This window comes from Penaeus vannamei, chromosome 19, assembly GCF_042767895.1.
Source record: "Penaeus vannamei isolate JL-2024 chromosome 19, ASM4276789v1, whole genome shotgun sequence".
In the NCBI taxonomy this organism is placed as follows: Eukaryota; Metazoa; Arthropoda; class Malacostraca; order Decapoda; family Penaeidae; genus Penaeus; species Penaeus vannamei.
In genome coordinates, this window is record NC_091567.1 from 12,964,251 (window position 1) to 12,974,250 (window position 10,000).

The following is a 10,000-nucleotide window of genomic DNA, read 5'->3' on the forward strand; positions in this document are numbered from 1 at the left end:
CCACCGCCATCTGCATGCGCCCCCCACCCCCCTCCCTTCTCCCTCTCCCCCTCTCTCGCTCCACCCCCTTTCCACTGCATGAATGTTTTTCCTTCCATCTACCTCTCTCCCTCCCCTCCTCTACCCCTAATCCCTTTGCCCCCCCCCTCCCACTCAAGCGTCTGCCCAACACCTGTCCAACAGCTGCGCCATCACTCACATTTGTCTGTCAGCCTAGAAATATGTAGAGTTGAATAAGCTGTCGAATCTCCGTTTTTTTTTTTTTTTTTTTTTTTTTTTTCTTTCTTTCTTTCTTTTTTCCTGTTAGCCCGCGCTCCTACACACACACGCACGCACGCACGCACACACGCACACACGCACACACACATACATATGTGTGTATACGTGCATTTAATTGTCTTGTTGTCATGGAGGCTGTGTTGTTATGCGGTGGACAAAATAGCGTGAGCAGAAGGCGATGGCGGGGACGCATTTTTGCCATCCCCTCCCCCTCCCACCTACCCCCTAGAGGCATCCAGCAGGCACAGGCCTCTCACCTCACGGTCAGCGGAAGGCACTGTGCCTCTCTTCCAGGGGTGGCAGCGGAGAGGGGGAGGGGGAAGGAAGAAGGTTCCTTCCGTGGCCCCTGATGCCCTGGACCGCGGGGGCGACACGATGCTGCTGCTGCTCCTGCTGGGACGGCCGGCGAGGCAGGCACTGTGCCTCCGCAGGGTCTTGAATAATTAAGGTTTTGACAGTGTGTAACGGGCCGCGGAGAAAGAGTTGCTCTCAGCGTAATGCGGATCAATAACACGCCCGTCTTGGGAGGATGCCGCTGTTGCACTCCCCCCCCCCCCCTTGTCCCTCTTGGCCCTCCTCACCCGCACACTCGCTTATGCGGTACTGGCCGCCGCCTCGCGTCACCCCGTCACTGCCCAGCTGCCGGCCCTCGTCACCTGCTGATTCACCTGCTGCCCTCGGGATTAAGGGGCTCGCTTCTATGTCCATTTTTTTTACTTACGCTCCATCTCTCATTCCTTCTCCCATTTTCTAATTTCCCAATTCTCTTATTCCCAGTCTCGCTCATTATCTCCTCACGCACGCACCTACCTGCAAACGTAGGCGCTCTCCGTATGCTGGCCCGCAAAGCCATGGCCGCCGCCTTCGTTCTGGGGGACGTGATTTAGTGTCCCTTGTTTGCCCCTCCTCTCTGTCGCCTTTTCTTTTTTCCCTTTATCTGTTAATTCTCTCCGCTTTGTGATCACGATTATCTGTTTCCTTTGTGATAGATTTTTTTTATATAATTAGTAAGTTGGGGAGCTTAACCTTCGCGAAGAGAAAAGCTGAGACTTTCAAGAATCTTTCGGGAGGAAACGGTGTTTTAAGAAGCAAACAGGCAATAGGAGAGAAGGGTGAATGGAGGGGAGCAACGAAGGAGCAAGAAAGACGACAAGGGGACAGCAAGGATGGAAGGAAAAAGAGGATAAGAAGACAATAATGGAGAAAGAGGAGGAGTGTAGACTTCGCAGAAGGAAGGGGACGAAGGGGACAGCGAAGGAGGGCCACAATAAACGAGTGAGTCGGAACGGCAGCGCAAGGCGGATTAGGTCAGGGAAGGTCAAGGGAAAAAGGGGGGATTTCGAAGGCGTGGAGGTGTTAAAACTGGAGGGAAAGAAGGAGGGAACCACGTGTTTTGAGGGAGATCGCGATGGTGGGAGGAGAGGATAAGGAGTAGGAGGGAGTGGGGTGATGTTGGGTTGTCGGTTGAGGCCCCCCCCCCCCCCCACACACACACACACCTCCCTCCTTACCCATTTTAACCCCCGGAGAGAGGAGAGTCCGACATACTCAGGTCGCGGCGACACGTTAACCGTCTTGTGTATCGATCTGTGGCGCCGATTGCCCGACCCATCACTGCCCTCCTCCTCCTCCTCCTCCTTCCTTTCTTCTTTCTTCCCTTCCTTCCGTCCTTCCTTCCTTCCTTCCGTTCGTTTCCCTTTTCCCTCTACTCTCTGAATTTATTTAATTTTTCTTCACTTCTCTTTCCCTGCCTTTGCCCCTTTCTCCTGCGCTGACCTGCCGCTGATGTCCTTTCTGCCGCTCACTCATGGGGCAGGACCCCTTCCTTCCTTCCTTCCTTCCTTTCTGCCTCTCTTCCTTAGTTCTCCCGTGGTTCTTGTCCATGTGATCCCTCTTTTTTCTCTTTTTACTTTATTTGCTTCTATCGTAGCCTTATGCCTTCCTTCCTTTTCTCCCTTTATTTCTGTCTACCTTATCCTCACTCACGTATCCCTGTTCGTTTTTCTCGCCTCTGCCTTTCTTCCTCCCTTGGCTGACGCGCCCTTGACTCTCTCCTTTCCCCTTCACTTCCCCTTATAATTGCTATCGCAAATGGTCTCGAGAAGTTCGGAGAATACTGATAGGCCTAGACCTTTTAGGGCGGGAGAGATGGCTTTCAGGTGGCAGTGCCCCCCCCCCCCTCTCTCTCTCTCTCTCTCTCTCTCTCTCTCTCTCTCTCTCTCTCTCTCTCTCTCTCTCTCTCTCTCTCTCTCTCTCTCTTTCTCTCTTTCTCTCTTTCTCTCTTTCTCTCTTTCTCTCTTTCTCTCTTTCTCTTCCTCTTCCTCTTCCCTTGTGTGTATGTGTGTTGTTAGCACGAGCGCGCGCTGTTTGCGTCTGTGTGATCGTATTTTTGAGAGAGATTTAGTCTTTGTATTACAAACATACCAGCGCCAAATACCGGCACCGAAGGCAGTGATATTAGGGAGACGAGGGTGGAAATCCGGATGTGCTGGTGGAGGAGGGTGGGGGCGCCGTGGATCCCTCAGAGGCTTTGTCTTCGGCGCATCCCTCTCCTTCCCGTCCCTTCCCTCCCCTCCCAGTATGGGGCCTGGTGTCTTCCGCGGAAGAAATGGGCGAGGCACGTCTCTCGGTCCCGCGGGAGGAAGAGAGGCAGCAGAGGGACCTGGCCGAGGGTGACTGACTGACTGGACGGGAGTCGGTTCGCCGCGATCCTCTTCCCGGTCCCCTTGTGAGAATCTTGCCAGGGGATGGTGGCGAGGAGGAGGAGTAGTAGTAGTAGGAGAAGAAAGAGGAGGAGGAGGAGGACAAGGCACAGGCGAAAGGGGAAGGTGGATGTCTAATGGGGGCTTGAGAGAGCGCGATTCTTGATTTGTTGTCCATATGTTTTGCGTGTGTTTTTCTAGCTTTTAGTATTAATCTGATTCCCCTTTGCCCCCCCCCCCTCTCTCTCTCTCTCTCTCTCTCTCTCTCTCTCTCTCTCTCTCTCTCTCTCTCTCTCTCTCTCTCTCTCTCTCTCTCTCTCTCTCTCTCTCTCTCTCTCTCAATTCGGCCCGTCATCCAGGAACCCATTCACCCAGGCATCCACCCACTTGCACTCTCGGCTCATGTCCTCATATTCCTCAATGCACACATCCTATCGCGAGGAAGGAAGGAAGGGAGGAAGGGGCGAGGGAGGGTTGGTGGGTGGGAATGTGGATGCTAGAGAGGGGGGGAAGGCGAAGTGAGATATTGAAGAAAGAAGGGAGCAGAAGATGCGGGGGAAAGGAAGAGGGAATGTAGATGGAAGAGAGAGAATTCAGGTGGAGGAAGAGGGGGTGTACGAGAAGCTACGAGACACTTGGTACTTTGGAGAAGGATTGTCATATTTTGTTCTTCTTTTCGTGTGTCGTAGTGAATGGAGATGATGAACGGAACGCCCGCCGTCTGCACTTCGCTGCGATAGATTTGTGCTGCTTTCTCCCTTTTCTGCTCGCGATTATTGCAACTTTTCCTCTTTCTTTTCCTCTCACTTTTTCCTCAGTGATTGACTCTTTACATTTCTGTTTCTATATATCTTTCACTTTTCCGTTCTAAATTTTGTGCTTTTGAGACGGACATTTGTACAGATAGACACTCCAATAAACGAGGAGTAAGGCAAACCGGAGAGAGTGAACGGTGTAGAAATCGACATGGCCTAGAGTTGCAGGAACAAAATGTGCTGGGAGACGAGGCAGAGTTGGAGGAAGTGAAAATCTGCAGAGAATGTTGCATTCATTATTGGGATATTGTCTTGGAAGCGGAAAGGGTGCGTGCGCGCGCTCGCCCACCAAAGTCACTGATTCACTCGTTCGCATTATCACCTGCTTCTTTATTCATCCTCATTGCCCTGATTAATTCTCTCATTCTGTCTGTATATCTGTGTCTGTCTCAGTTTGGTCCGTCCGTTCACATGCAGCATTGTGTACGTGGATGTCATTATTGCAAGAGGATCGTGACGAAGATCTGAATGAATCTCAGATAATTGATGTCTTCCGGAGGGCTTTTGTAGAGCCTTCCCGCAGCCTGCACAGCCTGCCCGCCTTCCCCTTCCTCTCCTTCACCTTTCCTCCCCCTCTCTTCCACCGCCCCCCTTTTCTGCTACCCTCCCCACCTCCCGCTCCTTGGTTGGTCTGGGAGGATGAGTGTGTGATCGTCTGAAGGATGAGGTGAGGATGAAGGGCAGTTGGCTGCCTGTATGGTTGATCGGGTGGTTGGTTGGTCGGTTGCTTGCAAGGATGACTAGTCTTGGGAAGCTTTATGGCAACGCTTTCGTTCCTGCTCCTCTGCCCCAGGTGTTCATTAGTATTGACTCCGGCCGCCCTCTGACCCTCCTACACATTCCTCAGTTGCCTCCTCCCTCCTCCACCCACTCCTCACCCACTCTTTTTCTCTCTCCCTATTTTCTTGTGCATCTATTTCTCTCTCTCTCTCTCTCTCTCTCTCTCTCTCTCTCTCTCTCTCTCTCTCTCTCTCTCTCTCTCTCTCTCTCTCTCTCTCTCTCTCTCTCTCTCTCTCTCTCTCTCTCTCTAACACACACACAGGTCCCCCCACCCTCCTTCCACCCTGTGTCTACCTCCTCCTAATATTTCTCTTTCCTTTTGTTTCTTCGTCTCCCCTTCCTCCCTCAAATTTCTCCTTTGCTCCATGATCTGAATTGTAAGCCCAGCCTCACGCTGATTGAGCGAACGAAAGATGGAAAGGTAAAGCAAAAAAAAAATCAATGAGAAATCGTTGGTGAATATAAAAAGGTGTAGACAAGGATAGAAAGAAGCGAGACAGTAGGCAATGAAGGTACAAACAAAAGTAAATTGGAATAAAAGAAAAGGAAGGCCAGGGAGAGGACAGGGTTCCGTCGAAGTTGACGACGGTGACCCAACCCAGCGGCAAGGAAGGACGAGGAGGATGAACAAGGAAAGGAACTAGAAGAGCGGAGGGAAACTGAAGACGAAGGAGGACGATGGTGGCAAGTGTGATTTTTGAAAATGACTATATAGAAGGTGGGAAGGCGAAAGGAGAAGGGAATTAGCAAGTGGGAAAGAGGAGGGAGAAGAGTGGCCCGCCCACCATGTATGCTGAGATCCGGCTAGCTGTACCACCATGCTGGTATTATTGATTAAACGGAAAGTGTATTTTGCCTAAATGGACATTAATGTGATTACTCGGCTCAGTCCGTGCACGGCGCGAGAGAGCGCCTTCACCTGCTGCCTCTTGCGAGCTGGCTGGCCCGCTGAGGCGCTGCGGCCGGGACGGAGGCTGCCTGGTCGGCCGGCGCACGGCCCTAGTCTGCGTGCATGCGGTTGTGATTGAAACTTTTGTGTGTGGATAGATAGGTAGATGAACTAATTAAATGTGTGTGTATGGTGTGGTGATCGCATTGCTGGATGTATGTACAGGTATGCCTATAAAGCTACAAGTGTAGCTGCTCCACGATGTGTGTTCCTGCTTCCCCTGTAATAGATTTATATATAGCAGTGAGACCGACATCAGAAAGAAGAGGATTATGGAGAACATGCAGACAAGATAAGAAAGAGCGAAAGCCAGGTTCGACTGGCCGAGCGACGTTGTCTCCTGGCGTGAGGACGGGACCAGGCCTGTAGGAGCGAGTGAGGGAAGGAGGCTGATTGTGTGCGAGTATGACCGAGAAGGCAGTTTTTGTGGCGTGTGTGTTATTGAGTGGAGGGTCGCGTGATGCCAGGATGGCCCGCTGCCTCTAACACGGGCGTCCTCCTGCTCGCGCGCACGCCCCCCCCCCTCCCCTTCTCTCCCCTCCCCTCTCCTCTCCTCTCTCCTACCCTACCCTACCCTACCTTCCCCACCTTCCCCACCCCCAGTGTGCAAGCTTCTGCTGGTGCTGCTGATCGTTCTAGCCTCTTGTATTTCGCCACTCGCCCTGTAGCGGCTCCCTCTCGCCCACCCGCCGCGCTTTTTCTCTTTTCGGGTTGTTGCTCTTTGCCACGCCCCCCCCCCCCCTTGTTTTTTCCTGATGATTCTTATTTCTGGCTCCGACGTAAATTGTTTTCCAAATACCGCCAATCTCCCTTCTCGCCTTTTCTATTCCGTTTTATTCTTCCTTAGGCGAATCAAGAAATGCACGGCTATCTGTTAGGTACGAAGAAAAGGAAATAAAGGGAAGACGGAGAGAAAAAAAGGATGGATCCGTAGTTGGAGCAAGGAGTCCTGTGGGAGAGAGAAAGGGATGGTGGGGTGAGGGTAATGGTGTTGCGGGAAGAGTGAGAGGGACTGAGGAAATTAGGTAGGGAGGTAGGTGATGCTCTGTCCCCCTCACGCCCCGCCAAACTTTGCCGATCCGTTGCCGTAGAAACGGTCATTCCAGTCCCGGTCCACGGACACCCTCCTATCTACTCAGCCGTCTTTCCACTCCCCCCTAACTGCCTGCCTGCCTGCCTGCCTGTTTGCCTAGCGACCGACCGACCGACCGACCTGCATACTCCTAGTCCGCGACCCCTTCTAGCCTCACTGCTTGCATGTGCTTGCATCGGTCTGACTTCCTTTGCCGCTTTTCCTTTCCGTCTGTCCGCGTGTCTTGCTTTGTGCCTGTCCCTGATGCCCGGATTGACGGATGGGCTTCGCTCCAGGCGCTCGTATCAACGTGCAAACTCCCAGTCTTCCCTCCCCTGCTCCTCCCTCCCCGCCGCTTTGACTTCATAACATAGAGGGCGAGGTAGCTTCTTGTTTTTGGAATATCAGGGGTGGGGAGAGGGAGGAAGGGAGAGAGAGGGGGGGGAGGAAGGGAGAAAGAGAGAGGGAGGAAGGAAGGGAGAGAGAGGGAGGAAGGAAGGGAGAGAGAGGGAGGAAGGAAGGGAGAGAGAGGGAGGAAGGAAGGGAGAGAGAGAGAGAGGAGGGAGGAGGGAGGAAAGGAGAGAGCGAGAGGAGGGATGGAGGAAGGAGAGAGAGAGAGAGAGAGAGAGAAGGAGGGATGTAGGGAGGGAGAGAAAGAGAGAGAGAGAGAGAGAGAGGGAGGAAGGAAGAGAGAGAGAATGAGAGAAGGAGGGATGGAGGGAGGGAAAAGAGAGAGAGAGAGAGAAAGAAAGAAAGAAAGAAAGAAAGAAAGAAGGAAGAATGGTAGGAGTCTAGTCATCATACCAAATACCGATTTATGGCCATTGACTTAAAGATCGTACAGGAACGTTCCTGCTCGCCGACGGCACGCGTCTTTACCTTGATACCTCTCGGACGCGCGGGACGTGCTGGGGCCCGGTCATTACATGAGAGAGTGAATGAGTAAATGAATGACGATGGCAATGACAGAGACAGAATCATAACTAGTGAGGGCGAACAGGTTTACCAGTTGTACTGCGATTGGAGGAGTGGCCCAGCGCCGATACCCACTTTTCAACCGATGGCGAGTCGATACATTACGCACGCACGCACGCATACACATAAATATAAATAGTATATGACAACTAATGAAGGCTATATAAATTTCTCGTACAAAATACAAATGTTAGCTTTCGAATGCAATGGAGAGTTGATTTCAGTCACAAAAGGTTTTGAATCGCGTAACAAGTGAAATGGAATAGTTATACCGATACCGTTACTATTGGCAAATCGTTAATTCTAATTCTCCCTTCTAGCCTTTCGAGATAATGCATTTTGAAGTTTCTATTTCCCTATTATCCGTCGTAAGTTGCACACTTGCACGTAACAGTGCATGTTCGCCCCTTCACGCCGGCGCGCTATCTTACTCTTCCGTACGCCAGCCGCGAGCACCGGCGCTCAGGCGACGCGGTTACGTCACGGGCTGGAAGATGGCTTGGACGTTGCCATCGTGTGTGTTTATTTATTTGCATTTTTATTTTATTTGTGTGAATGCTTTTTTATTTGCATGCCTGACAACCTGTCTATCCTTTGTGAAGTCATGCACCAAGATTTGAGTGTATGATTCAGAATTTTATGTTGTGAGTGCTGGAATTCAAGTGCGTGTCTAGGCTTATTTGTAAACTGTATGTATGTACCAAGTGGAAAGGCTTCTACATAGCAGAAGTAATCTGGAAAAGTGCCTTTTTCCACCCTCTTTCAGCCTTTCCTCGCCTTTTTCGTCTTGCTTTTCAGTGTACAACACCAGAATTTACTGCCTCTCATCTCACCTGCTGCTCTTATCCTCTCCTATTCTTCCCTACTCTCTTGCCCTCTATACCTGCCCTCTCCTCTTTTTCTTTTCCACCACACCACACCACAGCACTACCACCACACCACACCACACCACACCACAGCACTACCACCACACCACTACCACATCACCACCACCACACCACACCACAGCACTACCACCACACCACCACCACCACCACCTCCATACCACCACCACACCACACCACCACCTCCATACCACCACTGCACCTTCATACCACCACTGCACCTTCATATCACCACCACACCACCACCACTACCCATCCTCCTCTTCCTCCACCTCCTGCCTCCCCCTTCCATGCTCAGTCTCCATCTCCCTCCTCCCTCATTCTCATCCAAGAATAAAGATTGACTTTTTTCCAAGAATGAAAAGTATTCCTTAAGTTCTGCCTTTTTTCTTTCTTTCTTTTTCTTTTCTTACTTTCTTTCTATCTTTCTTTCTTTCTTTTTTCCTTCCTTTTTTTTCTTTTCTTTTTTGAGAAATTTAGTTTTCTTACTGTTTCTTAATATTTTGAGAAAAAAAGAAAAAGGTAATTTAAATTAGAAATTAATTACATGATGAGAATAGAATAGCCCATGCTTGAATACATGGTATTCAGTAAAATACTTATGGAGGGAAAAATAGAAATTGGTATTCAAGACAAATGGGAATAAATTGAAAAAAATATTAGAGTTCGGATGAAGGGAGTGTAATACACAAAGAAATAAAGAGTCCTGTCATGATTCTTGCAGGAAGTTTACATATCATTATCTGCTATTATCTCTCTCTCTCTATCTCTTTCTCTCTCTCTCTTTCCCAGCCCCCTCCCACTCTGTCTCTACCTCCTGGTCTTCTTCCTTCCTTTTGCCTCATTATATCCTCTTCTCTCTCTCTCTCTCTCTCTCTCTCTCTCTCTCTCTCTCTCTCTCTCTCTCTCTCTCTCTCTCTCTCTCTCTCTCTCTCTCTCTCTCTCTCTCTCTCTCTCTCTCTCTCTCTCTCTCTCTCTCTCTCTCTCTCTCTCTCTCTCTCTCTCTCTCTCTCTCTCTCTCTCTCTCTCTCTCTCTCTCTCTCCCTCTCTCCCTCTCTCCCTCTCTCTCCCTCTCTCTCCCTCTCTCTCCCCCTCCCCATATTCTCTTCAGGGGATCTTTGCCATGACTTAGAAATGCTTTTGCTAAAAATAGAAGGCATCAGAGGTAAGCTTGCATATTTGTGCAGAGTAAAGGTGAGGCAGCTCATCCCCTCCCCCTTTCTTTCTCCCCTTTTTATCCTTACCTCCCCCTCTCTCCCACTTCAGTTTCCCAACTCATCTTAGTGAAAGAGGAGGAAGAGAGGGGGAGTTAGGGAGAAGTAGAGGGGGGGGACTTGTGCATACAAGAAAAACAGCACTCTCAATTTTGTTATCATTAATCCGTTTTGATCGTTTTGCTTCTTACGCTTATTATGACAAGATTTCTGTATATTTCATGCTAGGTTCTCTGATTTTCTTTCTTTTTCCTATTTTTTTTAGGCATTGTTATTATATACCAGTATTATTTCTAGTACATTTTTATTGAAATTGGATTAGTACCATTA

At 50.1% G+C, this 10,000-nt stretch overlaps 1 protein-coding gene across 8 annotated transcripts in view; it reads left to right on the forward strand.

Annotated features, from left to right (window-relative positions):
* Positions 1-10,000, forward strand: part of MTA1-like (metastasis associated 1-like) — a 105,916-nt gene that overhangs the window by 59,791 nt on the left and 36,125 nt on the right. The window lies entirely within an intron of this gene.